At 39.1% G+C, this 25893-nt stretch overlaps 1 protein-coding gene across 4 annotated transcripts in view; it reads right to left on the bottom strand.

Annotated features, from left to right (window-relative positions):
* IL1RAPL1 (interleukin 1 receptor accessory protein like 1) overlaps positions 1–25893 on the bottom strand; it is a 1123909-nt gene that overhangs the window by 1026758 nt on the left and 71258 nt on the right. Inside the window, exon 1 of one of the 4 annotated variants that reach the window (XM_084649012.1) lies at positions 18569–18635. The exons of the other annotated variants lie outside the window; for them this stretch is intronic. The gene's annotated coding sequence lies outside the window, so the exon portion shown is untranslated. Of the gene's footprint in view, positions 1–18568; positions 18636–25893 lie in introns of those variants that run through there. 4 annotated transcript variants of the gene reach the window in all.

Below are 25893 nucleotides of genomic sequence, written 5' to 3'. Positions count from 1 at the left end.
CAAACTAACAACCACACAGAAGTGGGCCCAGAGAAACAGAGCAAAATGACCTGATGATAGAACCAATCCGACAGGAGTAGGAGACTTCTCCAGCAACAGTCAGCAGCAGCGGGACAAGACACCTCCAGAGCCCTTGATTACCAGACAACTGGTTTTTTTTTTTACCATTTGAACTCTGGACATTATTTTCTATCAGCTACTTGGTCCTTTGTTTGTTGCTACCTCTTCCCCCACCACCCTTTCACACATAATCCCTCCACATTCTTTCCCTCACCCTTAAACTCCTGCTCCCCCTATCATTCTCATGTCCTATTTATTCACCATCCTGCAATTCTCTATCATACTACCACTGCCCTATCTTAAAAATATAGGGATCTCTACTTTTTTTTTTAAAGTTGCATGTCCATGAGTATCCTCACGGTTTTACTTACACTTTAGATACCCTTTCCTCATCATTTTCAGATTCTAAAATCTTCAATTAGGGACCATACAGCACCAAGAACAGTGGACTCTGCTCCTGACTAATGCCTTTGGGTGCTATCATTGTACTGGTAAATAATAAAGTGAATTCCCACAATATGTTCATCCTCTCCACTTTCAGTTTTGTGGGAATTTAACCAGAAAGTGTTACTGGTTTATTTCTCTGTGTATCTCATCCCAAAGACAGGAGGAAGGTACAAATGTGATGTGAGACAGCCAAGTCCAAAAAGTCTTTTTTTTTTTTTAACAGGGCGGAGGGGTGTTGGGGGAAATTACCTGCTGATTATTTTTCCCAGACAGCCAATTGAGTATTAGCTTCATCTAAAAGTTATCAGCTCTTGGCTGTTTAGAAACAAAATCCACAATCCAAAGAAATAATCTGTACATATGTTCCTGCTAGACTCTATTTGTGCATTGGGAATTATCCTCTTCAGAACAACAGCTGTCCTTACTACCACAATGACTTTCTTATATAATGCTGTGTTAATTGTGTGCAGCCTTTTCTCCTTGAGCAGCTGGGCTGGTTCCTGCTTGGTCCAACCCCTCCTGTTAATTGCACATTGTCTTGCTTTGGCAAGGAAATAGAGGGACAGCAATTGAGACACTAGGATCATGTCCCAAAAGGTCCATACCACTCATTACATGTTAATACATCTGAATCATAAGCAGGTGAACATTTTTCAACCTGCATTCCAGCTATTAACTGCTGGAGGAACAGTAATGAACACATATTCAAATATTTTGGCTACCCTTGACTCTCCCTTACTCCAAGACTTTGATGTACCTTGTATCACATGAAAGCGTAAGGGCATATGCAAAGAAGACTTCTAATATGCATAAGGAAGGAAGGCTATATTTCAGGGCTGCCCTCTTCCAATAACTGACATGTTAAGGGTTACATATTTGAATGGCCTCTTCTAGCTGAAACTTGTTCTACAAAAATCACACTCTTAGAATTCTGCTCTGTTCTATTCTCTTACATTTGGGGCACCAAATACTTCAATGTTTCTCAACCCTGGGGGCACAAATCAGAAGTGGTTCATATCCCACAGGTTGTGCTACAATTAAACAAAAAATAAGCCACAAATCCCAGTGGGAGTAATGTCAAGGAAAAAAACATCCCTCCCTCTTCCTTCTTTTGCCGGTCTGTCCATGCCCACACCCTGCTCAGCCTCCTGCCACAGTCTTATCCCTACCCGACTGCACCACACTTCATTCCAGGAGAATGATCATTAGAAGATGGTGGGAGCTGTCTGAAACTACATCTTGAAGCAGCACCTTCGCAAGGAGCCAGTTTCAATAGGGATGAGCACAGCAAACAGAGAAATTCGTCCCCACAGTAGCACCTGCACCTATATCAGCTCCTTCCAATCATTACCACCACTCTGTCTGGGCACCCATCCCTCACAACTAGCACCTTCACTCATTTTTTTAACTATCACACCTTGTACACAATCACCCTGTCACCCAACAAGCAGAATGGCACCCCTTCTATGCCCATTCATCCTCAACCAGCCCTAGGTTCTTGCTAGAACCCCAACCCTAACACTGCTGTGTGTAACAGATTGTGGGATGTGAATAGCAAGAAGGAGCTGGCAAATTTGGGGTCCTAGTTAGAAAAAAAGGTTGAGGACTATGGATTCCCAAACTCATTTCCCTGAGGCATACTGCAGGTTGCTTTGAAAGTTTAATATTTTCAATTGTTTAAGAGCAATGGATTCACAAACTTTGATTTTATAAAGCGAATTTTTCATTACCTTATCAAACCCACTCTTCTGTACTGCTACCATTCTTGTAAATGGTATCTCTCTTTCACCTCTGAGATTGCAAGGATCAATACCAAAGCTGAAAGAACTTGAACAAATGTCTTCCTGGTAAGCATGTCAAACTTTTCTTTTCTTTTCTTTTTTTTTTTTGTTACTAAAGACTTTTCCATGCTTATGAGAAGAGGACTGTTCCCCCCAACAATTTAAGTTGTCATTAACACAGACCTCTTCCATCTTTAAAAGAGACAAAGAAACAGTGAAAGAAAGAAAAAAAGAATTAAAAGAATTAACATCTCTCACATTAGTTTTAAAAACCTATAAAACTTGCTATGGCTGCACAGAGCTCAGCTCAATAGAGCACAAAACTGCATCGTAACAGGTTAAATGGTAATAGTAATATTTTGGTGCTGTAGTGTTGTTTGGCAGTGATAAACAGCATGCAAAGATTGCTTAAGCAATGCTGCTGGTCACAGAGGTTTGGGAAATCATATTTTTACAGACTGTCAAGTGCAGATGAGCCAGAACAAGCTGTACGCAATTATTTTTTTAAAAAATACACACAAAGGAGCTATATTAAATAAACAAGAAATGAATCTAAATACATGGAATTCAATATATACAGACAATGTATTTCACTATGCTATTCTGCAGTGTCCCTTTCTTATGTTACAGTAAGTTTTCTGACCTTTGGTAAATTCTTCATGAGGCCAATGAGGAGGTAAAAGCTTCTCACTTAAATGTCAAATATAGAAATGTGTGTTTATAATGCCCAGATTCACACATTTCTGAATTGTAGGGCACAGAAAAACACAACTTCATCCACATGGGCTGTATCAGTCCCAGAAATATGTAAGTTAATTTTCTATGTGGAAAAATTAACAAGCCTGACAAATGGGCTTTCATCTTTTTACTCCCAGGCAATTCCCCCCACTTCACAAAGTGTCACTCTGGATTTGTGCTGGTGTTTATCTGTGGTCAGAATCAGGCATAGTGCTTGCCAACTGCTTTAATGTTCAACATTGAAACAAAGAAAAAAAGAGAAATGCGGTGGTAGTCGTGGTGAATTAACAGAATGCAACAGTAGAGTACCCACACAAACTAAACAGACTAGCAAGGAGGAAATCTATGAGAAGTGAGAAAAATGAACTGATGCAATATAAAAGGTTCTGTGGTTTCCTAGGTAACATGAGTCAAAGATTACCATGATCAGAACTGAGAAAAGTCCTTCCAGAGAAAAAAGAAAACAAGTAAAATACCTCCACTCTAGCCCAGCCATGCCACATTCTACTTTGATAAGTAACTATGCTAATAAATACATGAAATAAAAAGCTAACAGCATGCAAGAGCAGATAGTACCAGCATATATAGTAGTGAATGTCTGTCCAATACATGGAGACATTAGCTTAACAAGAATTTTATCCTGAACTCTCTGCTGGTGTGAATTGGCATAGCTCCACTGTCTTCCATGGAACTGTAATGATTTACACCACCAGAAGATCTGGCCTTCCATATATAACATAATTCTAGTTATGGATTGAAAAGTTACAAGTAGTATCTTATGACTAAAACAGTTATATTCAGATAAGACAGGTAACTACAAGCTGCGTGCTGTGGAAAAGTGGGTAGGTTCAACAACCTTAAAGCCTTTTTGTCCCCTAAATGTAGGACCCAGGAGACTCTTTCCTTCAGATCATTCCACTGGATGACACAGGTTTTGTTCCCTGGAACAGGCAAGGCTGAGACCTACTGAGCCTGGAGAGTTCCCAATATTCAATAGAGAAAGGCTGTAGATCTTAGGATATACTGGAGAGTTAGGGTGTTTGTGTGGAGGCCTGGTGCCACCACATTCTTCTCCATCAGCAACACATCTCTGTCTAATATTCCATGTCCCATTGCTGTGGACAGTTGTTCAACATGCGGAAGAGGGAATACATTGGAAGATAATGCTGACAAACATCATCATCATCTGAGAGGAAGTCCCCCAGGCACGGAGTTGGGGAGAGAGTTATTTCTGTCGGATCAGCAGAGAACATGTTACACAACTGCTCTGTAACATTTATGGCTACTAGCTAGTTTCTGTCTGAGTTTGTTCTTCTTCCTTTTTTCTCAAGGTGAAGGAGGTGGACTGTATATATGCTGTATCCCAGTACATGTTTTACAGTGGTCTCCTCTTCAAAGTTCTCCACAACTATTTGCTAGACCACTGGATATGGACTGCATATACATTGTTATATATTAAATATACACACACATGCACATGTAACACACCTCTACTTAGACCACATGATACATACTCTATAAATCATTATTATTCCAAAGGCTTGCTCATTTAATAATCCTCTCATGTCCACTGAAGATGACCATAGGGATACATCCAGGTGGGAATTTGAAAGATGTGAATATGTGCAAAAATCACATTTTATTGCTTCTTTGAATGAGCAGTTTCCTCTGAATGAAAGCTTCATTTTGTGAAGCAAACATCAAAGGAAGTAAGAAGTATGTAATTAGCTAATAGTCACTGTTGACCTATAATTTAAGACATTGTTATCACTGGATAGTAAAGCCTATTCAGTGCAATGGGTTACACAATTTATATTACACACCACATTTTTAGTTTTATTCAAAATGAATATCTTGATCAAGCTATAATGTATGCAGTAAAAATATTCTATGGACGTAAAAAAAATGCTAACACTCTATTAGCATCTCTTACCAGGTTGAAAAACACTGCTTTAGCACCGCAGCTTTGCAAATAGTCATATAGAGTTTTGAAAGCATGTACTGAGATACAGCAGTGTTTCAGAACAGCGTTAGCTGGTTAAACGCCAAATATGACATCAATACCATCCCCAACAAAGAAGGACATTGTTACGGCCAGCATTAATGATGCTCACAAATTTTCTCTCCTCTTTCTCACAGCATCAGCAAGAAACCTTATAATTCCAGTTAATTAGCCAATTCTTTCATAAAAACAGAAATAGTAAACAAAAGTTAATATCAAAGTTCCAAAACATAATCAAAAGTTATAGATATGAAAAAGCAGATTTGGCTAGCATCTGCATGGAACTAGTTTGCCAATTTATAATTGGCTCTCTGCTTTTTAAGTTGTTTTTGTCAGCTTTCAAAATATATATTCACAGGGGGAACATAATTAAATTGAAGTTTCTTTCATGTGAAGCTCAAGTTGGCCTTTTGCCATAGAGTCAAATACAATCAGTCTGGATCTTTGAGCCTTAAGGCAGAAGAGTAATCACTTTGTACCTCAGAGTGGTATTATCTGTGCGAGTAAGGATTACTCAAATGAGTAAGCATTGCTAGGTCAGCCCCAGCATGCAGATTCTGTGAAGGATACACATTTCTATTGTAGTGTTAGTTGTACGCTCTGTCTCTTGGACACAAATGTTTTTTATAATTTGTATTTCATTTCACTGAAGAGATGTAAAGCGGAAAGGGTTTGCACAGAATTACCACACTACAGTGCTTTATATATCAAAGAGCCAGAAAACACAGTGCATAGTGTATCACAGAACCATTTTTTATGCCTCAAGATTACCGTTTATCACTATTTTTTAATCAAAGTCTTTGAGATAAATTCTGAGTTGCTTTACAACACATGGAATCCTATTGACTACAGTACAATTGCACAGCATATAAATATTGATGAACAATGACAACATTCATAACTATAGGGTTTTCCACCATGGAGCTTTGTTAACAGTCTCTCTCACTATTTTCCCAATAAGAGTCAGAGAACAAAAAGTTACTATTTCTTTTATTGAAAGTTATTTTACAATTAATTTGCATTCTCTCTCATCAGATGCTAAATGCTTTTGCTGAGGAATTTGTGGGCAAACAAGGTAACAATAGATGATAGCTATTCTTCCTCTGGTCATAGTTAAGATGAGACTGGTAACTTCTGGAAAGATGCAAGTACATAATCCACTTTTCTGTTCCTAAAGTGATACATTCTCTTATCTCATAATAGCTTCCCAAACACATTGTTCCAAAGAAGCTCAACAGAAATTCTATCACCAGAACAACAACAAATCTTACAGATGACATACAAAGTCAAGGTCCTCGTGATTTATCATTTGGTGTCTCATTCATTGCACTCTTCTTGCAGAAGTAATAGTTTTATCACAGTGTCCAGGCCAATTTACTTAATTATATGCTGCCTATCCAAATTCCCTCCACAGTTTCCATTGGATGAAGCGATCTCTAAGATTTTGATCCTGCATCTGTGTTGAGTAGGTGTATGCCTGTGTTACCCAGAGCTATAGCAGATTTCAAAATGCCTCCACATGGACACAGGGTCTATCTATATAGATGAGGCTTAAATTTGTAATCTGCTTTGAAATGCTTCAGGATGAAAAATACTATACAGAGTAAGTCATCATTACTATTATTATAGTTGCTGTTTGGTACAGTTGAGGCTATGATGGGACATTCAATTATAACTCCCACCTCAAAAAACACCATTCTTCATCTCATAACTTTTCAATAAATTCTGTTTTGGAGTAGAAAGTTTCTGTTTAATTTAATCTAAAATGACATTTTCCCTTTCTTTCTTTCTTTTTTTTTTTTTTGTCTTTTCTTGTTTTCTTCCTAAAGTTTGGGGAAAAATATCAGTTTCTTCAGCTCTTAATTACTGAAGAAAACAAAAATATGTATTTATTCATCAATACTTTTTCTTTTCCTTACCAGTAAGTCAAAAATAACTGAATGAAACCCCTCACAACATATTTTTTATATATATAAAGATAATCCTTTAAAAATGTTTCCTAGATTGGTGAAATCTAGGGGACACAGATATCAAATAGTTTCTAAGTATATTTATTAACATTTGCTACATTTTTAGCATTGCCCAATGTAGTCCAACTCACATATGACATCATAATTCAGCATCTTTTCCTGACTAGGTAGGCAAAGGTGTCTTGCTGGGACAAAATGCTTGAAGGAGATTGTAAATGTCTCAAAATATGCAAATTACAGAACTGATGTTCCAATATCTGCTAATAAAAATAGGGTAACAATTTCAAATATGCCTAAGTCCCTTAGAAGCCTAAATTTAAAAAAATATATATCTAAGGCCCAGATTTTCAAAAGGTATTCATTTTATGCTCCAATCAATGTTTTATGCTCCAATCAATCTTAACTGACTAAAGAGTCTAGGTCTCATTGAAAATCACCATGGACTTGGTCTTCTGAATGTCTAAGTCACTTCTGAAAATGCTCCTTTAAAAATCTGGCCCTTATTTCCTCCTTGAAAACAATAGGAGTTAGGTGCCTTTAAAAATCTGTACCTTAGGCTAGTAAGTCCCATTATAAATCAATGGGAAGTAGACAGTTAAATTATTATCATGTGTATTACCCAGAGAAGTACCACTGACATGTTTATACCTAGAATTCTTATGTATGTTAGGATATAGATATTCAGGCTGGTCTAGAAAGGCCTATACTCTAAGAATTTAGGTGTATTCTTATCACTTAGCTAGTTATAGAGGTATAAAAGAAAGAACCAAAATCACTGTTTGCCGGTGTAAAGGCCTTCTCTTACTGTGACAGTCTGAGGCCCTGTTCTTAGGCTAAGGCCTTTGGCTAAACAGCAGAGGCAGCCATAAGCTGGGAAGCGAACTGTCACATCCTCACATTCTAAACTAGTCACATTGAAATAAGGTGCTATTGGGCGGTTAGGAATACACTCCTGTCCTGATAATGCCTATCACCTCCAGAGAAAGGGAAGTGTCTAGAAAATGTAAAAGGAAACTTAGTTTGATAGCATCCTATCTGGCAAGAACTCACTTATCAATAGACACAACTGGGAAACCCTTATGTCTTTATAGATGTAGTTGTGAAATCCTCATTTCTGTGTTGTTCTATCATTGTAGTCCCCATTTCCATATTGTTTGTCTGTATAATCTCTGTCTGGTTCGGTGATTGTTTCTGTCTGCTGCATAATTAATTTTGCTGGGTGTAAACTAATTAAGGTGGTGGGATATAATTGGTTAAATAATCATGTTACAATATGTTAGGATTGGTTTGTTTCAGTAAAATGATTGGTTAAGGTATAGCTAAGCAGAACTCAAGTTTTACTATATAGTCTGCAGTCAATCAGGAAGTAAGACGGGGGAAATGGGAACAGGGAATGGGGGTGGGGAAACTGGAATCATGTTTTGCTAAGGGGGAGGATGGGAACAGGGACACAGGTGTAAGGCTCTGTGGTGTCAGAGCTGGGAAGGAGGACACTAAGGAAGGAAACTGGAATCATGCTTGCTGGAAGTTCACCCCAATAAACATTGAATTGTTTGCACCTTTGGACTTTGGGTATTGTTGCTCTCTGTTCATGCGAGAGGGACCAGGGAAGTAAGTGGGTGAAGGAATAAACCCCCAAACAATGTATAGAAAATGCTACCAGTTGTTACAGTATACAATAATATTATACAGGTAAATTTCAATTTATGCTACCTGTTCTGCTGCTAAATGTGCATTCAGCTACCTAAGAACCTGGTAGAATGCTCTTCACCATTATTCTATGATATACCAAAGAACAACTCTCAAACAATGACAATGAATTCCTCTTCTCTTCCCAATTTTATTGTGGAAATGATACATATTTTTAATACCAACCACTTCAGATCAGGGTACACACCACAAAACTCTATGCATTCAAGTAACACAAGAATGATGTATGGTAATAAAATACTTTCTCAATGTGTGTCCTGTTCACAACATACTTTTCAGATAGAAACACATTCAAATCTTGCGTAACTTTTAAAAACACAAAACGTCTAACAAGTGAACATATTGCTGAATCAGGGAAAAAAACACAACCAACACATTTTTAATCAATAAAATCCTTCTTTAAACTAACCTCACAGTCCTCGTTCAGAGCTAGATTACGACTAACCTGTGTGGAGTCGGCAAGGGGAGTTGACATGAGAAACCCTGTCCCTTGTTCCATCTGCATCCCTGTACAAGGTCAAGTCAGAGTCCTAGATTCTGCACTTTATTAATGCAAAAACTATGTAAGATTAATGTTACTGTCAGCTCTGGCCTTCCCAAAGAGATGCCAGAGCAGAACCAAGGCATGCTGTGTTTGCCAATGGAGTTGATATGATACAAAGGGGAAAACATTGCTACATCCTTTAAATAGTGTCACTGTGGAGTGCCAAATGGACTGGGATTAAGACGACCTGGATTCAAATCCCAGGTCTGCCAGTACCCTACTGGGTGACCTTGAGCAAGATTTTTCACCCCTTTGTGTCTCAGATTCTCCATCTGTAAAATAGAGATAAGGATACTAATACTTCTTTTGTAAAGCACTTTGAGAGCTTGTGATGGAAAGTGCTATTTAAGAGCTAGGTATTATTATTAAAAGGGGTAACAGGAGTCAGACTCACCTGTTCTCCCACTGAAGACGGTATCAAAATACAAGCATGCAAGGGGCCAAATGAAAATTGCAGGGGCAACCTTAATTCTGGCATTTCCTAACTTCAGAGTTACTGACTTTACTAAGAACCTTAACATTCTTTTAATGTAGAGGCTTTTTTAGTGTAATTTCCTCCTTCCTTTTTAAAAAAAGCAAACGGAAAACAAAACAGAAATTTTGTTATATAGAACCATATTGACCCCACATGAGTCATCAGCAGGGTTGGGCACTTTAGATCCATTACACAGTCCATTACCATGTAAGAGAAGGAGTAACTGGTAGCAGAAGAAAGCTGTTATATTCTACATGGACTTGGCATTAGGAGGCAGTAACAGTGACACTTTGCCAGTGTGTTTTATAGCTATTTGGTAGACAGCAGTCAGGACTTCCAGGTTCAATCTGAGATTCTGTACGAGAGCGTGTTCTAGCACTTACAGATACTTCTCCCGCCTGACCCTTTCTGCTCCTATCTTCCTCTCCCCAGCTCTTGCCTCTCTCTCCATTGCCAGATTCCCTTGCCCCACCCCTTGCTTCTGCCCTGTCCCTTGCTCCTCCCTTCCCTGGGTGCTATACCTTCCCCAACTTTTTCCTGTGTCCCTACTCACTCCTCCTCCCCCTACCACTCCAGTCCCCTAGTCCCTTGCCCCATTCCCTTCGACGCCCAGGTTCACCTGGAACTCCTCTCTCTAGTCCCCTCACCTACATCTCTACACTTTCCCACCTCCCCACATTCCTCACTTCTCTGGCATTTCAGTCCCAGGATGAAGTATGCTCAGTCACTGTGTGGGGATGACACATGAGCAGTCTGGTCATCACAGGGATTCTCCATGGGCATGGAGCATGCACAGTGTGGCAGTCCTAGAGATTCCCTGCACAACACTTGTAAAGTTTTTCCTGATCACATTCTCAGAAATGGCTGAATCATGTTATCTAAAAATCAGTTTGAGACAATTTCAGCCTGAATAGTTAAAGTTTGGCAAAGTTATAAGCAATTGAAAATGGGTTATTATAATGGAAAGTGTCAGGAAACTTTACTATAGGTGTGGCTAGCTGTACTTCTTACAATATGGGCCAGATTCTGTATTTAATTACCAGGATCTAAATCTGCAGAACGGCTTGTCTACACTGTAGGGTAACAAGCCTTACAGGGTGTGATTTTTAAAGCATACTAATGTGTTGTACATTAATTGTGCAGTAACAAATGTCACCAAAATTATAAATTTTTACTATTTAAGAATTTTCCAGTCTTCAATGTCTTTTAGAAAAGGTAGGACAGAGGTCTGAGAGAATAAAACTCAAGGTGAAATAGCAAAATTTCTTCAGATTTTCCAAATAGTCTGAGGAAACTCAGCATTTCTGCAGACTTTCACAAGAGCGTACTATTGGTACACCTGAAGAGATTTGCTCTCCCCCACCCCCGTGAATTAATTAATAAATACATATCAAATATTATATTGCTAGGTACATTAGTGACAAATAAGGAACCAGATTGAATAAAATATTGTAATTAAATTAAGTCAGCTGTAAGTGATATGACTTTGCCAACATTAAAGAAAGAGTTTACCTCATTGGCAATTTTGTTAGGGGAAAAAGCGCTTGTGTTCATATTGATTTCTTTCACTTTAGTGATAAAGTGAAGTAAAGCTGATATTTACTATCAAGTGTGCTCATACTATAAAGTTAGTGAAAAGATGCTTGATCACGAGTGGAATAACCAGAAATGTAACTGTTTGATCAATAAGTTAAAGACATAGCTCAGCCATACATAACAAGGTTCCACCATTGTTGTTAAAGCAAGGAGAATAGAAATGGAAGATTTATATAGCTGTCCCAGCGTGCTGGAGAACATCAGTTCTTGAAGAGATTTTGATTTGTATAAAGGACTGTTAAAACAAGTTTAAAGAGCATCAAAACTATGGAGCAGATTTCTATATCTATATGAATTTTAACCTGGACATTTCAGCAGCTAGCTGAGGGTTGATAATAGAAACTACATCTTAAATAAGCATAGTGTGCAAAGTTGTCCAAGGGATGTACTGCAGAGAGGCCCCTGGAAAGTGATGTCAGGAAGCAAGCTGCTGACCAGAGTAAGTCAGCCAGTGTTGAATGCATGATCCAAGATAGTTTTACCAACATCTTTGGCCTAACTTGTCTTATACAAGCTGGTATGACAAGATGTGTTGCACAAAAATACTGGAAAATTCCATCCCCAGTTGCAAGAACTCAAAAGTAATACCTAGTTCCCTTACTGGATGGTGAGAGAAGACAACTCTCATTTTGGTTGGCCATTTTCAATGTTTGGAAGATGTACAGGTCACCACCTGATTGGTCCATGCCAGCATCTCCAAGAAGAGGAACCAATTTGGATCACTCAGCAAAAATGGGATAAAACAACCAGCTTGCTGACATGTAAAATTTAAAAGGTCAGAAGTTTATAAATGAAGTGTTGGGGGAAAGCTGACAGGTCCAGAGAAGCACATGGTTCAGACAGACATGTACCTGAAGAAAGAATTAATTAAAAGGGAAACTCTATATCCTAGTAAAGAGGAGATGATAAAAGTTAATGAAGTACAGGAAGGAACTGAAGAGAGAAAGTCAAACAAAGAAGATTCTCATTCAATTATATCACATGAAGGCAGACAACTGAATATTGACAATATTTTTTAATACAAATGCTAGAAGTCTATGTATTAAAGTGGGTGAACTTGAGTGCCTGGTATTCAATGAGGATATTGATATAGTAAGCATCAGAGAAACTTGGTGGAACGATGATAATAAATGGGACATGGTAATGCCAGGGTACAAAATATATAAGATCACAGAGTAGGTTGTGCTGGTATGGTGGTCGCATTATGTGAAAGACAGCAGAGAGTCAAATATAGCAAAAATCCTAAATGAATCAAACTGTACCCTAGAATGTCTATAGACATTTCATGCTTGAATAATAAGAGTATAGCAGTAGGAATATACCACAGGCCCAGATGGTGACAGTGATTGTGAAATGCTCAGAGGTTAGAGAGGCTACAAAAACAGAAAACTCAATAACAACGAGGGATTTCAACTATCCTCATATTAATTGGAAACATGTCTCCATAGTATGGCATGCGGAGATAAAATTTCTAGACACCATTAATATCTTCTTGGAGCAGCTAGTCCTGGAACCCACAAGGGGAGAGGCAATTCTTGATTTAGTGCTAAGTGGCGCACAGGATTGGGAGAGTATAGCTGAACTGCTCAGTAATAGTGACCATAATGTAATGAAATTTAACATTCTTGTAGAGGGAGAAATACCAAAGAAACACACCACAGTAGCTATTAATGTCAAAAAGGGGAACACCACAAAAATGAGGATGCTAATTAAATGGAAATTAAAAATAACAGTCATGAGAATGAAATGCCTGCAAGATGCATGGAAACTTTTTAAAAACACCACAATAGAGGCTGAAACTCAATGTAAAATATAAAATAAAATAATATAATAATAATAAAACAACAACAGTAAAAGGACCAAACAAAGGCAAAACATGGTAAAACAACAGAGTAGAAGACCTGGTCAGAGACAAAAAGACATCCTTTAAAAATTGGACCTCAAATCCTGTCGAGGGATCTGGCAAGTTAAGCGTAAAAGTATAATTAGGCCAAAACAGAATTTGAAGAGTAGCTAGCAAAAGACACAAAAGCCAACATTTTTTAAGCATATCAGTGCTTAAGAGACAATCAGTGGGGCCATTGGATGATTGAGGTGCTAAAGGAGCATTCAACACAGTCAAAACCATTGCAGAGAAAGAAATGAATTATTTGCATTGCATCTTGACTGCAGATGATGTGAGAGAGATTCCCACATATAAGCCATTATTTTTAGGTGACAAATCTGATGAACTGTCCCAGACTGAGACGCTATTAGAGGAGGTTTTGGAACAAATTGATAAATTAAACAGTAATAAGTCACCAGGACTAGATAGTATTCACTCAAGATTTCTGAAGGAATGCAAATATGAAATTGCAGAACTCCTAAATGTGGTATGTAACCTAACTTATCACTTAAATCAGCCTCTGTATCTGATGATTGGCAAATAGCTAATGCAATGCCATTTTTTTAAAAGGCTCCACAGGTGATCTTGACAATTACAAGCTGGTAAGCCTATAGTAAAGAACAGAATTATCAGACACATAAATGAACTTAAAATGTTAGGAAAGAGTTAACACGGCATTTGTAAATGAAAGTCATGCCTCACTAAGTTATTAGAATTCTTTGAGGGTGTGAACAAACATGTGGACAAGGGTGATTGAGTGGATATAGTGTACTTGGACTTTCAGAAAGCCTGTGACAAGTTCCCTCAACAAAGGCTCTTAAGCAAAGTAGGCAATCATGGTACAAGACGGAAGGTCCTCGCATGGATCAGTAACTGGTTAAAAGATAGGAAATAAAGGTGAGTAAGGAAATAAATGGTCAGGTTCTACAGTGGAGAAAAGTAAATAGTGGAGTTCCTCAAAGATCTGTGCTGGGACCAGTGCTGTTTAATATATTCATAAGTGATCTGGAAAAAGGGGTTTACAATGAGCTGGCAAAGGTTGCAGATGATACAAAACTACTCAAAATAGTAAAGTTCAAAGCTGACTGAAAAGAGTTATGAAAGGATCTCACAAAACTAGATGGTTGTGCAAGAAAATAGCAGATAAAATTCAATGTTGCTAAATGCAAAAAAATGCTCATTCAAAAACAATCTCAACTATACACACAATGATGGGCTCCAAATTAGCTGTTACCACTCAAGAAAAGAGATTTTAGCATCGTTATGGATAGTTCTCTGAGAACATCTGCTAAATGTGCAGTGGCAGTCAAAAAAGCTAATAATGTAAGGAACCATTAGGAAAGGGATAGATAAGAAGACAGAAAATATCATAATGCCACTGTATAAATCAGGGATTGGCAACCTTTGGCACGCGGCCAGCCAGGGTAAGCCCCCTGGTGGGCCGGGCCGGTTTGTTTACCTGCCGCATCCACAGGTTCGGCCGATTGCAGATCCCACTGGCCATGGTTCGCTGCTCCAGGCCAATGGGGGCTGAGGGAAGTGGCGGCAAGCACATCCCTTGGCCCGCACCACTTCCCACAGCCCCCATTGACCTGCCGCGGCAAACCGTGGCCAGTTGGAGTCGCGATCAGCTGAACCTGCAGATGTGGCAGGTAAATAAACTGGCCCGGCCCGCCACGGGGCTTACCCTGGCGATCCGCAAGCCAAAGATTGCTGATCCCTGGTATAAATATATGGCATGCCCACATCTAAAATACTGCTTGCAGTTCTGGTTGCCCCTGAAAAAAAAAAGTACAAAGAAGGGCAACAAAAAATGATGAGGGGTATCGAATAGCTTCCATATGAGGAAAGATTAAAAAGACTGGGACTGTTCATCTGAGAAAAGAGATAACTAAGGGGGAATTAGATAGAATTGTATAAAGTTATGGAGTGTGTGGCAAAAGTGAATAAGTATGTGTTGACCCCTTCACATAACACAAGGACTAGAAGCCACACAATGAAATTAAGAGGCAGCAGATTTAAAACTAACATAGGGAAGCACTACTTCACACAATGCACAGTCAAACTGTAGAACTCATTGCCAGAGGATGCTGTAAATGCCAAAAAAATAACAAGGTTCAAAAAAGAATTAGATAAGTTCATGGAGGATGTGTCACTCAATGGCTATTAACCTTGATGGTCAGGGATGCAACCCCATGATCTGGGTTCCCCTAAACCTCTGATTATCAAAAGCTGGGACTAGACAATAGGGGATAGATCACTTGGTTAATCCTTTGATCTGTTCATTCTCTCTGAAGCATCTGGCACTGGCCACTGTCAGAAGACAGGATGCTGGGCTAAATGGACCATTTGGTCTGACCCAGTGTGGCCATTCTTATGTTCTAATGACCTGTCTCCTTCAGCACATCACTTACCAAAAGTCAGAAACACCTGGAAGGGAGAAGATTGAGGTCCTTGGCTGGCCACCTGGAAGTACTCCTGGTGATATCAAGTACCTATCTCAGATAGGTAACTTTAATGGCCTCTTCCTATTATCCAGGAATTCAGGTGGCCTGCTAGTGCACTGGAAAAAAGAGTACAGTCATGTTTGTCCATCAGTCCATCTGTGTTTTCAGTGTCAATAATTGATCTGAAAGCCAATGGCTAAGCAAAGATTTGGTAATATATAACACAGAGACTATCTCTTGGGCTATGATCCAGATCAGTCAGTTGACTACTTTCTGAAACAGAATACCTAGTTAGTAAGAGTACATGCTTATGTAGGTGTTTTAAAGATTGTCACACACAAGGATGTGTCCTTGTTTTGTAACTGGTTCCAATCAAAACTGTGGTTAAGTTGCTTTGAAACAGGATGAACAATAATTTTATGAGAATCCTGGGACAGAGATAGACAAGGTTGACAAGATATTGAGACCATGGTGTACTGATAAAGGTTTATATTATTTTCTTTAGAACTTTAAACCCATAATGCAGAACAAGAAAAGAAACTAACAATGGAGTAAAAAATAGATGGAAGAAAACAATACATCATCATTATTATAGCCATCCAAAAATCAGATATTTTTACTTCAAGAAGAGTCACAGTTTGCAAGAGAAGTCAACCACATACAGATTACTAAAGAAATAAAAGGAAGGAGGGTAAAAAATGGCACTGGGAAGCTAACTGAGATTTGTAGTTATTTTTCACAATATACTAGTTTGCATTTGTGGCTTAAAACAATCTTCAAAGAATTAGGGTTCCAGGTTTCTTTCATTAAAAGTAGTTGATCATTTTTCACTCTCATGCTACAGTAAATTGTTTTGTTGTTGTTTTGAAAAGATTTGGAGTTTCATAATTTTATTTTCCTCTCATACAATAATGGCTCATTGGACTGCAAAAGGGTGAAATGCTGCCAGTAACATCAGAAGCTGGGATGCGGGGATGGGAGGGGCAGAGAGGAATGAGAAGAATAGTCCTGCTCTCCTCATCTATTAGCGGTAGATATTCCCAATGGCCTGTGATGGGATATTAGATGGGCTGGGATCTGAGTTACTACAGAGAATTCTTTCCTGTGTGTCTGGCTGTTGAGTCTTGCCCACATGCTCAGGGTTTAGCTAATCTCCATATTTGGGGTCAGGAAGGAATTTTCCTCCCAGGCAGATTGGCAGAGGCCCTGGGGGTTTTTCGCCTTCCTCTGCTGCATGGGGCATGGGTCACTTTCTGGAGGATTCTCTGCACTTTGAAGTCTTTAAACCATGATTTGAGGACTTCAGTAGCTCAGACATAGGTTAGGTGATATTTTGTGGCCTGTGTTGTGCAGGAGGTCAGACTACATGATCATAATGGTCCCTTCCAACCTTAAAGTCTATGAGTCTATGAGGACAGGCCAGACATCTGCATTAGCACCATCCTAGAGGATAGTTAAAAGTGTGGAGCCTCACCATCTGTTAGAGACCCTGGTGAGAATGAAGTGCTTGAAAATGGACAACATACACTCCCACCACCAGATGCACTACCAAGGTAGGGTTTGTTTTCTTCCCAAAATGCCTCCTTGGCTTAGGTGAACACTCACAGAGATGAAGGCCTGAATTCTGTTCCTACGTCTTCCATTGACTAGACTTAATAATTGTACGCAATTCACAACCCTTACTGAGTGGAATTTAACACTACCCTCCAAAGAAATAAACAAATATTATTCACACTTTACAAAGGCTCAGGGAAGGTCAGTGGCCACATAAGACATCTGTGGTACAGTTGGGCACAGAATCCAAATACCTGAGGTGACAGATTCGTTTTAGTCTCCAGGCCACAGTGCCTCTTTCATATCTATAGACTTGATTCTTCTTTTACTTACACTGGTGTAAAGTAGGAACTTCACCAGAGTTACAGGAGTTTTAAATTTGTGTAAGTGAGAAGAGGACCAGATCTTATTTGTTTATACCATCTGGAAAATGAGTGTACTGTGGTATTTAAGAAATAGTAAGTGATCATGAATTTAAAGACTAATGATGCAATTACAGTAGGGGCAGACTATAAATTCCAAATTACTTGAATATTTCTTTAATTTTCAGCACTTAACACTACAACCTTAACATTGCATAAATGTAGGCTATGTTTGTGTGAAGGGAATCAGGGATAGAGTGGGGGTTATTTTTGACTTTTAGATATGGAGTGGTAGTAGCTGTTCCAGAGATATGTTCAAAATTAAGTGGCTTCGAGTAAGAGATTTAGGGTGGGATTTTCAAAAGCAACCTATGTGACTTAAGAACATAGATCCCTATTGCCTTTCAGTGGGGTATGTGCTCTTAAGTCACATAGGAATGAAATATTTCAAAAGTACCTAAGTGATTTGTGCCACCAATTTCTTCATAAAACAGGCCTAATGATATTTACTTACCTCACCGGGTGTTATGAGGTTTAATTAATGTTAGTAAAACAATTTGAAGATGAAAAGTGCTAATAAGTATCATTATTTAGTATTTGTTGTAAACTATTAGTAAATGTGACAGATTGTAGATGCACTGCATTCATCCAGTGAAGTGGGTTTTAGCCCACGAAAGCTTATGCTCAAATACATTTGTTAATCTCTAAGGTGCCACAAGTACTCCTTGTTTTTTTTTTTTTATTAGTAAATGTGTTAGCTTCACTTCTTTCTTCTTCAATGAAGATGGCACTGCCTTATTTTAGATGGTTATTATATCTACTCAGGGCCAGATTCGGCCCCACCTGTAATTTTGTAAAGCCTCAGAGGAAGGTAATTCAATCCAACAATAAAACCATTGTGGGAGCCACAGACATCTGAAGGCAGAATTTGGCTCTGAATCTGATTAAACAACAGTGTTACAGTGAAAACAGACATTATCAAAGTGCTTGAAATTACCTTTTCAAGGCTGGTGAAACAATTACAAACAAAGGGGAAAAAAGATTTCCATGTATAGTAGTAGCAGAGATGGGCCCGAACCAAATCCCAGGTTCAAACTCTGGATCCTGATCCAAAAATTCATGTCTCTGTAATGGCCAAAAAAATCATAACTTAAATCTCAACATATCAGTAGCTGTATACAGTGTTGTTGTAGCTGTACTGGTACCAGGATATTATAGAGACAAGGTAGTAAAGAGGTAACCTCTCTTATTGGACCACCTTCGGTTGGTAAAACAAACAAGCTTTGGAGCTTACACAGAGCTCTTCTTCAAGCTCCAACTAAAGTTGTTCCAATAAGAAAATATTACCTCACCCACTCTATCCCAGTAGCTGGACATTCAAGTTCCATATTCCAGTTCATTCAAATTTCAAGGTATTGTAGGAATCAGTTTGATTTGGGAAGATTGCTCCAAACTTTTTTCTGGGTTTCAGATCCAGGGTTTGGATCAGAATTTCTCTTAACACGTTTTTTTAAAACGTACTATAAGTAAGTGCAGACTCATTGGATCTGCAGTGGTTACTTTATATGACTTAGGTAAAACAATTATTCACAAAGTTCATTTGAAGGTGCACTCCATCTACAATGTTTTGAACTTGGCATAACCCCAGAGGGTTTTCTTCCTAACTTAGATAATGTTTTTTTCATACCCAAAAAACCTAACAAACAAAATTCACCTATATTTAAGACTTGTGAAGCCACCTGAAAGGTATAAAACAAATTGAACTCCCCACCTTTTGTTGCTTCACTCCACTTATTAAAGTGATTAACTTTGTGCTTGTGAAAAATCTTATGTGTGAAATCATAGCCTGATTCACAGCAAGGACAAAATTCCCATTGACTTCAGTAGGACTGGAATTTCATCCTATATTTAAAACAAAGATTGTCTTTTGAATCACGTTATGGGGGGAAAGCAATTCAAAGTAACTCTTCATTTTAACAAACTCCCTTTCTCCCCTCCCTCTCTAGTTGTACTATCTTTTAAAAGCAAAAACCCTTGTCTGAAAATTGTGTTCAACGGTACAAACTTGTCAAACCTGACATGGAGAGGTCACCTGTGCGGTCATAGGATGGTGCATTTTTCATAAGTACACATTTGATGGTCTTTGGCTTCTAGGCCAATAAGTGTATCAGCTAGTGCCACCTGCTTTGTTCTCAAATTTATTTTTGTTGTTACGCCTCTTTCTTTCTAAATATATATCATCAAGGACAATGACGTCGTGTTCTGAGATTTAGACACTGGTTAATTGAGTATAGAATAAAGGTTAACCCACTTCACTTAAGCAATAAAAAAAGGAGCCGTCAGATGAGGAACTGCTATTTCAAAATGGAAGAACCTCCATTTCATCCTGAATCCACCACAGTGTCTTTCAGCTGACCTCTAAATTGGGTATTTATATAGTACATATATATATTTTGCTGTAACTCTCATCCTTCCGCACTCTGTCCCCTCACTGTGTTTGCTACCCCTACTAGCATGTTATTTCTGAAATTAGGCCCTGAACCTGCAAACACATACACATGGAAAAAAGTTTACTCATGAGCAGTCCCTGTGGACCAAATGTGACTAGTCCCACTGAACTCAAAGAGCCAAATACTAGCAAGTGACAAAACTCCCTTTGATTTTAATGGGACAAATTCAGTGGGACTTCTTACGTGTGTAAAATTATTCAGATGCCAAGTATTTGAAGGATCCAGGTATTAGGTAGTAAGGCCCAGATTATACACGTATTTAGGCATAGTTCTGCTCAATGTTGCAATGCCTAACTGACTTAGGAGCCTATATTACTTTTGAAAATGAGACAGACTCCTAAGTTTTACATTGCAACATTGAGCAGAGCAACACAGCAATACCTTTTAAAATCTGGGCCTTTGGTGGGATTTCTCTTCTCATTTATTTTGTACAGCACCTATGATACATTTGAATGTTGGAAAAATAATTAATATCTAAGAGGGAAATTGGAAATTGATAATGTATCTGGAGAACTAAACAAAGAAGGAAAATGTTTCAATATGTCAAAGAAGCATTTCCCTTCAACAATTCTAAATGTGTTACCTTAAAATTGTCCCCTTAATTTTTAGGGTGAAACCAGGAAGGAATTTTTTTATGCCTGGGCAAAAAATAAGTATGCTGTAAATTAAAAGGAGATAATCCTTGCAGTTATTTGCATACTGCAGCTGGATGTAAGCAGCAATTAAGCCTTGTTCTGATAATATCTAGCACACTATTATTCAGATAGCAACAATCCCACAAGGAAATTTCACTGTCCTCTTTCACATCCCACCTCACGTGCAAGGGCTGTGGGCCTTTGTAAAGAGGGAGAACAGATTCTTTTTCTACACTTCCTAAAGATTGTAAACTCATTGAGTCAAGGACCCCTATTTAAAATTGTCTATGAAGTGCCATTCTTATTTATAGAATTATAGATAACTATAATAATTTATTATTAATCATAGCAAAGTACTGTTTGCCATTGGCCTGATCCTGGGAGAATAGAATAACCCAAAGTTTGTTTTCACTCTAATTAAATTAGAACTATTGTCAACTCACGTTTTTGAAGAAAAAAGAATAATCAGATGCTTGCTGACCTTTATGTCATTGCAAATCTCAGTTTTCTAACACCACATTTACCATTTAAATTAATATAGAAAAATGGCAATAGAGGCTAAACTAATTCATAATTAATTCACAATGATCAGGCACTTAATATACTGTGAAATGTTTCCCAGGAAAGCATGACACTGGTGGAACATAGTAAAAACAGTTGTACATGAGTATTTTGAACTATTATGTGAATTAATTCTGAGGTTCATTTATCGTTTTTGCAGTTGTAGTGTTAAACTGTGAATATTACACTGTAAGTGAAAATGAAGTAATTAAAGACTAACAGTTGCAAACTTTTGTTGAGAAAACAAGTTAATAATTGCCCTGCTAATGTGTTAAATAAATTAGGTATTTTTAATTGATTAATATATTCCAGCCATGAGGAATTGACCATGTTTTACAAGTTATGGCGAATGCATAGCCAATGAGACAGTCATTAACTATCGAACATTTACAACACCTGTAAATGGACAAGCCTGCCCTGCAGCACACTCTCTACTGGTTTCCCTTTGTGGGGCTCCTTCAACAATTCCACACAGGATTTATTTTGACCAATTACACCCCTTCTCCCAGGATCTAATATATTAGCATAAAATAAAATAATGCTCAATCCTGGGCCTTTTCTTCTCCACTCTGAGTCTGGTCTCTGCAAATCTTCCTTGCATTGACAAGCCAATCTCAGCACATCTTGATTAGAGAATCTTTTCTACTCCCATGGAGCCTGTTTTCTCTGGCCTTCAGCCTCTGGCTTTGAGGCCCAAACCCTTCCCGGCCAAGGGTTGTGGAGGAGACCTATGTAACTCTGGCTCACAGCAGTTCTTCTAGCCACTTATGTTATAGCCAGACCCCACAGAGAAGGAGATAGACATGGAAGATTTGGTTTAAACCAGGGATTGGCAACCTTTGGCCTGCGGCCCACCAGGGTAAGCCCCCGGCGGGCCAGGCTGGTTTGTTTATCTGCTGTGTCCCCAGGTTCGGCCGATTGCAGTTCGCCACTCTAGGCCAATGGGGGCTGCGGGAAGTGGCAGCCAGCACATCCGTTGGCCCACGCCGCTTCCCACAGCCCCCATTGGCCTGGAGTGGTGAACTGCAGCCAGTGGGAGCTGCGGACATGGCTGGTAAATTTCATACAAATTTGTTAGCCTCTAAGGTGCCACAGGTAGTCCTGTTCTTTCTGCTACTTGTAGTCTCCTACTTGGGAAAAAATGCTGAGTCTCATGTTGTTGATCAATCTGCATAGCTTGGGATTTGGCTACATGTGAGGCAACATCAAGACTTAACAGGTCCCAGCATGTACACTAATATCATTTCAAAAAATAGTTGCAGGTGATTTCTGGGTAGTAGGATGTGGTGTATTCCTGTAGACAAGCAAGAAATTCTCCAGTTTCTGCTGTTGATTCAAAATAGACTAGTTATCTCTTAAAGCATGCTTAAGTGTCTATACAAAGAGTTCCATTAATCCATTTCCAGCAGGATGGCATGGAGCCAAATATATGTACTGAATTCCATTTTGAGCTAGGAACCTCTGAAATTCTTCTGGACAGAATTGAATTCCCTTGTCACTCAACTGTACTGCTATGCTTGATTGGATATCTTTGTACCTTGTTTAGCCGATGTTCTTGGTAGCTATAGAAGTCATTCTGAACATTTCTGGCCATTTTGAATGGGTATTGACTATGAGCAAAAACTTACAATCTTCTAAAGGTCTTGCAAAATCCACATGAATATATGTCCAAGGAGTCTGGGGCCATAACCAAGTGTGTAGACCAGCTGATCCAAGATCATGCTGAATATGCTGACATGTAGTACAACATTTTGTATGGATTCACCAGCATGGATTCACCAAGGGAAGGTCATGCCTGACTAATCTAATCGCCTTTTATGATGAGATTACTGGTTCTGTGGATGAAGGGAAAGCAGTGGATGTATTGTTTCTTGACTTTAGCAAAGCTTTTGACACGGTCTCCCATAGTATTCTTGTCAGCAAGTTAAGGAAGTATGGGCTGGATGAATGCACTATAAGGTGGGTAGAAAGCTGGCTAAATTGTCGGGCTCAACGGGTAGTGATCAATGGCTCCATGTCTAGTTGGCAGCCGGTATCAAGTGGAGTGCCCCAAGGGTCGGTCCTGGGGCCGGTTTTATTCAATATCTTCATAAATGATCTGGAGGATGGTGTGGATTGCACTCTCAGCAAATTTGCGGATGATACTAAACTGGGAGGAGTGGTAGATACGCTGGAGGGGAGGGATAGGATACAGAAGGACCTAGACCAATTGGAAGATTGGGCCAAAAGGAATCTGATGAGATTCAATAAGGATAAGTGCAGGGTCCTGCACTTAGGACAGAAGAACCCAATGCACAGCTACAGACTAGGGACCGAATGGCTAGGCAGCAGTTCTGCAGAAAAGGACCTAGGGGTGACAGTGGATGAGAAGCTGGATATGAGTCAGCAGTGTGCCCTTGTTGCCAAGAAGGCCAATGGCATTTTGGGATGTATAAGTAGGGGCATAGCGAGCAGATCGAGGGACGTGATCGTTCCCCTCTATTCGACATTGGTGAGGCCTCATCTGGAGTACTGTGTCCAGTTTTGGGCCCCACACTTCAAGAAGGATGTGGATAAATTGGAGAGAGTTCAGCGAAGGGCAACAAAAATGATTAGGGGACTGGAACACGAGTTATGAGGAGAGGCTGAGGGAGCTGGGATTGTTTAGCCTGCAGAAGAGAAGAATGAGGGGGGATTTGATAGCTGCTTTCAACTACCTGAAAGGGGGTTCCAAAGAGGATGGCTCTAGACTGTTCTCAATGGTAGCAGATGACAGAACGAGGAGTAATGGTCTCAACTTGCAGTGGGGGAGGTTTAGATTGGATATTAGGAAAAACTTTTTCACTAAGAGGGTGGTGAAACACTGGAATGCGTTACCTAGGGAGGTGGTAGAATCTCCTTCCTTAGAGGTTTTTAAGGTCAGGCTTGACAAAGCCCTGGCTGGGATGATTTAACTGGGAATTGGTCCTGCTTCAAGCAGGGGGTTGGACTAGATGACCTTCTGGGGTCCCTTCCAACCCTGATATTCTATGATTCTATGATTTTGTCTTCTTCTCAATATCTTTGTTGATCCCCAGGCATCAACCATAACTTCACTGTGAGCTGTTGCTTTCATCCATACAATGCCAAAAAGATCTTTATGAAGAGCTTCCAAAACCTAAGACTGAAGTGATTTTGAAATGATCACTAGCATTCCCCAAAAGATAAAACCTTGAGTCACAGCTTGTTCACATTGGCCTGACACTAGTTATGTTAATTGGGTATTCTTATGATCCAACACTGTAGTTTGTAGCACAATTCCCTTCACAAGAGAAAGCACAACATCCTTAGTGGTTTCTTTGTTGATATCTGTACTAGTGATGACGTATCCATCAAATTGAGATTAAACACTTTGTACAAAATGTTGTTGTGTTGACTGGAGTTTGGGCATAGCAGACCTGACAGCCAATCAGGATTACCCTTTATGGAATTATAGTATGGCAATGAGCTGAAAGAAACAATGCCCATTTTTAAATATGAACTGCAGCTAATGATGGAATTCCATGTTTTGGTCCACAAACTGAAATTAATGGGTGATGATCCATCAGCATGGCAAAATGTCTGCCACACAGACAGGTACGGACATTCCAAGTTCCAAAAGAGCATGCTGAGAGTGTCTCACTCTATTTGTGCATATCTCTGGAGTGGTGAGTGTTTGTGAAGTGAAAGCAATTGGTGTCTGCATGCCATCAGAAAAAAACATGGGACAGAACTGCACCCACTCCATTTGGTGAAGCATCAAAGGCAATTGCAATGCTGGGAGGCATCACAAGGCATAAGAACTTTGGTTGATGCAAACAGCTTTTCCGCCTTCTTAAATACACATTCACACTCTTTAGTCCATTGCCATTTTGTCTTTGCTTGTAACAGTTCATGTAAATATGCTAATACTGTCTCCTGATTAGGCAGACATTTACTGTACCACAGTCCCAATAATGAATGTAACTGTAACATGGTCTCTGGTGATGGTGCTTGAAGAACCACCTTCTCTTTCTATGGGAATTCCTTGAATCCATGACATGAGTTTCATGTCCAGGATATTCAACTGTACGTTTGAAAAACTCACATTTGTCTCAACATACTGAATCTATGGTCATCCAAATGTTGCAAGATAGTGTCCACATTTCCAAGATGATCCTCTGGAACCTTTCCTGTAACAAGGATGTCATCTAAATAGCACCGAACTCTATTCAATCCCTTCGGTATCTCATCCATGGCTCTCTTGAACAGGACAGTTGCTGATGTGATACTGAAAGGCAACCTGTTGTAGCAAAATAAGAATTTTTACATGTTGATTATGAGATATTTGTGAGATGCTGGGTTAATCTCCACTTGAAGATATTCATTGAGCAAATCCAATTTACTGAAACTCTGTCGTCCACTAACAGTAGCAAACAAATCCTCAAAAGGAGGTAATGGATACTGGTCTGCACATAAAATTGGATTCAGTGTTGCTTTGAAATTTCCACAAATTTGAATGCAGTCATCCTTCTTGATCATTGGTATGATGGAGGTAGCCCATTCACTACTTGAAACTGATGAGAAGACCCCAAGGTTCATAAAACAGTTCAAATCAGCTTGCACCGGAGGCTTCAGAG

This window comes from Lepidochelys olivacea (genome assembly GCF_965140295.1).
Source record: "Lepidochelys olivacea isolate rLepOli2 genome assembly, chromosome: 1".
NCBI classification, from domain to species: domain Eukaryota; kingdom Metazoa; phylum Chordata; order Testudines; family Cheloniidae; genus Lepidochelys; species Lepidochelys olivacea.
The sequence above is the reverse complement of the archived record's forward strand: the minus strand, read 5'-3'. Positions and strand labels throughout refer to the sequence as shown.